The sequence below is a fragment of the Asterias rubens genome, chromosome 13 (assembly GCF_902459465.1).
Source record: "Asterias rubens chromosome 13, eAstRub1.3, whole genome shotgun sequence".
Lineage (NCBI taxonomy): Eukaryota > Metazoa > Echinodermata > Asteroidea > Forcipulatida > Asteriidae > Asterias > Asterias rubens.
The window spans coordinates 9736110-9743375 of record NC_047074.1 but is presented as its reverse complement, the minus strand read 5'-3'; positions in this window follow the sequence as shown (position 1 = coordinate 9743375).

Here is a 7266-nt window from a genome sequence, read left to right as displayed (position 1 = left end):
AAAGCCCTTGATCATGTCTATCCAATGGTGCTAAACTTGTTTAGATTGAGCAAGTATTTAAGGTCGAATTGACCAGTTGTAACTTGTGATTTTTTCTGTGCACAAAATCCCATAGGGAGGCTTGTTGAGTTAGCTTCGGAGCACAGCCGCCTACTTGTCATTTTCGTTATCAAGAAGTATAGGAAGCCGACCTAAAACTTTGAAATTCGGATGCAGTGACATGCCAGCATGACTCAGGTACAAACCGCGTCTCTCTAGCATTTTTAGTTCCAGAATAATTCAAGAGCATAGCTGACAGTTTTTATAAGTCCGGGCTTTTTTTTCAATGAATATATTTTTTCCCATTAATCACCACGCGCCGTGTAAATCATGCATTAAATTCCCCGAATTTTGGGGTGTGTCGGGTCCACTCCCTGACCTCTAGCCTCGCTTTCGAAAATCCCCACAACACTAAGTTTGATACGAGAGGAAAGCCCTTGATCATGTCTATCCAATGGTGCTAAACTTGTTTAGATTGAGCAAGTATTTGAGGTCGAATTGACCAGTTGTAACTTGTGATTTTTTCTGTGCACAAAATCCCATAGGGAGGCTTGTTGAGTTAGCTTCGGAGCACAGCCGCCTACTTGTCATTTTCGTTATCAAGAAGTATGGAAGCCGACCTAAAACTTTGAAATTCGGATGCAGTGACATGCCAGCATGACTCAGGTACAAACCGCGTCTCTCTAGCATTTTTAGTTCCAGAATAATTCAAGAGCATAGCTGACAGTTTTTATAAGTCCGGGCTTTTTTTTCAATGAATATATTTTTTCCCATTAATCACCACGCGCCGTGTAAATCATGCATTAAATTCCCCGAATTTTGGGGTGTGTCGGGTCCACTCCCTGACCTCTAGCCTCGCTTTGAAAATCCCCACAACACTAAGTTTGATACGAGAGGAAAGCCCTTGATCATGTCTATCCAATGGTGCTAAACTTGTTTAGATTGAGCAAGTATTTAAGGTCGAATTGACCAGTTGTAACTTGTGATTTTTTCTGTGCAGAAAATCCCATAGGGAGGCTTGTTGAGTTAGCTTCGGAGCACAGCCGCCTACTTGTCATTTTCGTTATCAAGAAGTATAGAAGCCGCCCTAAAACTTTGAAATTCGGATGCAGTGACATGCCAGCATGACTCAGGTACAAACCGCGTCTCTCTAGCATTTATAGTTCCAGAATAATTCAAGAGCATAGCTGACAGTTTTTATAAGTCCGGGCTTTTTTTTCAATGAATATATTTTTTCCCATTAATCACCACGCGCCGTGTAAATCATGCATTAAATTCCCCGAATTTTGGGGTACGTGTCGGGTCCACTCCCTGACCTCTAGCCTCGCTTTGAAAATCCCCACAACACTAAGTTTGATACGAGAGGAAAGCCCTTGATCATGTCTATCCAATGGTGCTAAACTTGTTTAGATTGAGCAAGTATTGAAGGTCGAATTGACCAGTTGTAACTTGTGATTTTTTCTGTGCACAAAATCCCTTAGGGAGGCTTGTTGAGTTAGCTTCGGAGCACAGCCGCCTACTTGTCATTTTCGTTATCAAGAAGTATGGAAGCCGCCCTAAAACTTTGAAATTCGGATGCAGTGACATGCCAGCATGACTCAGGTACAAACCGCGTCTCTCTAGCATTTTTAGTTCCAGAATAATTCAAGAGCATAGCTGACAGTTTTTATAAGTCCGGGCTTTTTTTTCAATGAATATATTTTTTCCCATTAATCACCACGCGCCGTGTAAATCATGCATTAAATTCCCCGAATTTCGGGGTGTGTCGGGTCCACTCCCTGACCTCTAGCCTCGCTTCGAAAATCCCCACAACACTAAGTTTGATACGAGAGGAAAGCCCTTGATCATGTCTATCCAATGGTGCTAAACTTGTTTAGATTGAGCAAGTATTGAAGGTCGAGTTGACCAGTTGTAACTTGTGATTTTTTCTGTGCACAAAATCCCTTAGGGAGGCTTGTTGAGTTAGCTTCGGAGCACAGCCGCCTACTTGTCATTTTCGTTATCAAGAAGTATAGAAGCCGACCTAAAACTTTAAAATTCGGATGCAGTGACATGCCAGCATGACTCAGGTACAAACCGCGTCTCTCTAGCATTTATAGTTCCAGAATAATTCAAGAGCATAGCTGACAGTTTTTATAAGTCCGGGCTTTTTTTCAATGAATATATTTTTTCCCATTAATCACCACGCGCCGTGTAAATCATGCATTAAATTCCCCGAATTTTGGGGTGTGTGTCGGGTCCACTCCCTGACCTCTAGCCTCGCTTTGAAAATCCCCACAACACTAAGTTTGATACGAGAGGAAAGCCCTTGATCATGTCTATCCAATGGTGCTAAACTTGTTTAGATTGAGCAAGTATTTAAGGTCGAATTGACCAGTTGTAACTTGTGATTTTTTCTGTGCACAAAATCCCATAGGGAGGCTTGTTGAGTTAGCTTCGGAGCACAGCCGCCTACTTGTCATTTTCGTTATCAAGAAGTATAGAAGCCGCCCTAAAACTTTGAAATTCGGATGCAGTGACATGCCAGCATGACTCAGGTACAAACCGCGTCTCTCTAGCATTTATAGTTCCAGAATAATTCAAGAGCATAGCTGACAGTTTTTATAAGTCCGGGCTTTTTTTTCAATGAATATATTTTTTCCCATTAATCACCACGCGCCGTGTAAATCATGCATTAAATTCCCCGAATTTTGGGGTACGTGTCGGGTCCACTCCCTGACCTCTAGCCTCGCTTTGAAAATCCCCACAACACTAAGTTTGATACGAGAGGAAAGCCCTTGATCATGTCTATCCAATGGTGCTAAACTTGTTTAGATTGAGCAAGTATTGAAGGTCGAATTGACCAGTTGTAACTTGTGATTTTTTCTGTGCACAAAATCCCTTAGGGAGGCTTGTTGAGTTAGCTTCGGAGCACAGCCGCCTACTTGTCATTTTCGTTATCAAGAAGTATGGAAGCCGCCCTAAAACTTTGAAATTCGGATGCAGTGACATGCCAGCATGACTCAGGTACAAACCGCGTCTCTCTAGCATTTATAGTTCCAGAATAATTCAAGAGCATAGCTGACAGTTTTTATAAGTCCGGGCTTTTTTTTCAATGAATATATTTTTTCCCATTAATCACCACGCGCCGTGTAAATCATGCATTAAATTCCCCTGAATTTTGGGGTGTGTGTCGGGTCCACTCCCTGACCTCTAGCCTCGCTTTGAAAATCCCCACAACACTAAGTTTGATACGAGAGGAAAACCCTTGATCATGTCTATCCAATGGTGCTAAACTTGTTTAGATTGAGCAAGTATTTGAGATCGAATTGACCAGTTGTAACTTGTGATTTTTTTCTGTGTACAAAATCCCATAGGGAGGCTTGTTGAGATAGCTTCGGAGTACAGCCGCCTACTTGTCATTTTCGTTATCAAGAAGTATAGAAGCCGCCCTAAAACTTTGAACATGCCAGCATGACTCAGGTACAAACCGCGTCTCTCTAGCATTTATAGTTCCAGAATAATTCAAGAGCAATGCTGACAGTTTTTATAAGTCCGGGCTTTTTTTTCAATGAATATATTTTTTCCCATTAATCACCACGCGCCGTGTAAATCATGCATTAAATTCCCCGAATTTCGGGGTGTGTCGGGTCCACTCCCTGACCTCTAGCCTCGCTTTGACAATCCCCACAACACTAAGTTTGATACGAGAGGAAAGCCCTTGATCATGTCTATCCAATGGTGCTAAACTTGTTTAGATTGAGCAAGTAATTGAGATCGAATTGACCAGTTGTAACTTGTGATTTTTTCTGTGTACAAAATCCCATAGGGAGGCTTGTTGAGTTAGCTTCGGAGTACAGCCGCCTACTTGTCATTTTCGTTATCAAGAAGTATGGAAGCCGCCCTAAAACTTTGAAATTCGGATGCAGTGACATGCCAGCATGACTCAGGTACAAACCGCGTCTCTCTAGCATTTATAGTTCCAGAATAATTCAAGAGCATAGCTGACAGTTTTTATAAGTCCGGGCTTTTTTTTCAATGAATATATTTTTTCCCATTAATCACCACGCGCCGTGTAAATCATGCATTAAATTCCCCGAATTTCGGGGTGTGTGTCGGGTCCACTCCCTGACCTCTAGCCTCGCTTTGAAAATCCCCACAACACTAGGTTTGATACGAGAGGAAAGCCCTTGATCATGTCTATCCAATGGTGCTAAACTTGTTTAGATTGAGCAAGTATTTAAGGTCGAATTGACCAGTTGTAACTTGTGATTTTTTCTGTGCACAAAATCCCTTAGGGAGGCTTGTTGAGTTAGCTTCGGAGCACAGCCGCCTACTTGTCATTTTCGTTATCAAGAAGTATGGAAGCCGCCCTAAAACTTTGAAATTCGGATGCAGTGACATGCCAGCATGACTCAGGTAACAAACCGCGTCTCTCTAGCATTTTTAGTTCCAGAATAATTCAAGAGCATAGCTGACAGTTTTTATAAGTCCGGGCTTTTTTTTCAATGAATTTATTTTGTCCCATTAATCACCACGCGCCGTGTAAATCATGCATTAAATTCCCCGACTTTTGGGGTACGTGTCGGGTCCACTCCCTGACCTCTAGCCTCGCTTTGAAAATCCCCACGACACTAAGTTTGATACGAGAGGAAAGCCCTTGATCATGTCTATCCAATGGTGCTAAACTTGTTTAGATTGAGCAAGTATTTAAGGTCGAATTGACCAGTTGTAACTTGTGATTTTTTCTGTGCACAAAATCCCATAGGGAGGCTTGTTGAGTTAGCTTAGGAGCACAGCCGCCTACTTGTCATTTTCGTTATCAAGAAGTATAGAAGCCGCCCTAAAACTTTGAAATTCGGATGCAGTGACATGCCAGCATGACTCAGGTACAAACCGCGTCTCTCTGGCATTTATAGTTCCAGAATAATTCAAGAGCATAGCTGACAGTTTTTATAAGTCCGGGCTTTTTTTTCAATGAATTTATTTTGTCCCATTAATCACCACGCGCCGTGTAAATCATGCATTAAATTCCCCGAATTTTGGGGTACGTGTCGGGTCCACTCCCTGACCTCTAGCCTCGCTTTGAAAATCCCCACGACACTAAGTTTGATACGAGAGGAAAGCCCTTGATCATGTCTATCCAATGGTGCTAAACTTGTTTAGATTGAGCAAGTATTTAAGGTCGAATTGACCAGTTGTAACTTGTGATTTTTTCTGTGCACAAAATCGCATAGGGAGGCTTGTTGAGTTAGCTTAGGAGCACAGCCGCCTACTTGTCATTTTCGTTATCAAGAAGTATAGAAGCCGCCCTAAAACTTTGAAATTCGGATGCAGTGACATGCCAGCATGACTCAGGTACAAACCGCGTCTCTCTAGCATTTATAGTTCCAGAATAATTCAAGAGCATAGCTGACAGTTTTTATAAGTCCGGGCTTTTTTTTCAATGAATATATTTTTTCCCATTAATCACCACGCGCCGTGTAAATCATGCATTAAATTCCCCGAATTTCGGGGTGTGTGTCGGGTCCACTCCCTGACCTCTAGCCTCGCTTTGAAAATCCTCACAACACTAAGTTTGATACGAGAGGAAAGCCCTTGATCATGTCTATCCAATGGTGCTAAACTTGTTTAGATTGAGCAAGTATTTGAGGTCGAATTGACCAGTTGTCACTTGTTATTTTTTCTGTGCACAAAAGCCCCGCCTTAAAAATCGTCAAAGCATTGAGTTTTGTACGAGAGGAAAGCCCTTGAACATGTCAATCCTGTGGTGGTAAAATTTTGAAGATTGAGCATGAAACTGGGATCGAAATTACCCGTTGTACATTTTGTTTTTCTCTCCGACAGCTCTGTGCACAAAACTCCCATAGTGGAGGTTGAAATCCTTCTTGAGCTTTTTTCTATCAAGAAGTGTGCAAGTCGCCCTAAACCTTTAAAAAATGGACGCTGGAACATGCCAGGATGACTAAGGTACAAAGTGCATCTCCCAAGCATCTTTTGTTCCAGAGTTATTCCAGAGCGCTGCTGAAAGTTTTTAATTGTCCGGGCCTATTTTTTGAATGACCCCCTTATTGTTGGTTGGAATCCTGACTGCGCCGTGTCTTTGTGAACGTTGTATACACGCACAGTGTACGTCAATTTCTAATGGGTGCCTGCTCGCGCCGTCGCATCTGGCCCCGCCTTAAAAATCGTCGGAGCATTAAGTTTTGTACGAGAGGAAAGCCCTTGAACATGGCAATCCTGTGGTGGTAAAATTTTGAAGATTGAGCATGATACTGGGATCGAAATTACCCGTTGTACATTTTGTTTTTCTCTCCGACAGCTCTGTGCACAAAAACTCCCATAGTGGAGGTTGTTGAAATCGTTTCTGAGCAACCCCGCTTACTTGAGCTTTTTTCCATTAAGAAGTGTGCAAGTCGCCCTAAACCTTTAAAAAATGGACACATGAACATGCCAGGATGAGTAAGGTACAAGCTGCATCTCCCTAGCATTTTTAGTTCCAGAGTTATTCCAGAGCCTTGCTGAAAGTTTTTAATTGTCCGGGCCTATTTTTTGAATGACCCCCTTATTGTTGGTTGGAATCCTGACTGCGCCGTGTCTTTGTATACGTTGTATACACGCACAGTGTACGTCAATTTCTAATGGGTGCCTGCTCGCGCCGTCGCATCTGGCCCCGCCTTAAAAATCGTCAGAGCATTAAGTTTTGTACGAGAGGAAAACCATTTGAACATGGCAATCCTGTGGTGGTAAAATTTTGAAGATTGAGCATGATACTGGGATCGAAATTACCCGTTGTACATTTTTTTTTTCTCTCCGACAGCTTTGTGCACAAAACTCCCAATTTCGAGGACCAATTGAGCTCAAATTTTCACGTGTTTGTTATTTTATGCATATTATCATATGTAGATACACCAAGTGATAAGAATGGTCTTTGACAATTACCATTAGTGTACACTGTCTTTAATGCATCTGAAGGAAAACAAGGATGTGCAGCATGGGTGTTTTTCTATTCATTATTCTCTTGCAAATTCGATGACCATAAGCCTACATTTGTACGGGTTTGTTGTGCTTGTTTGGATGCACCAAGTGATAGACTGGTTTTTGACAAAAACTTGGTAATAACTCCTAGAACTAGTCCTAGTTTTGGACCGTCTTTGTGAAATCTTTGTGTCTATGGCCCTGCACAAACCCTCGTGGAACACTACAGAATTATTAAGACAAAAATAAAACGTGACGGTATAATGATGA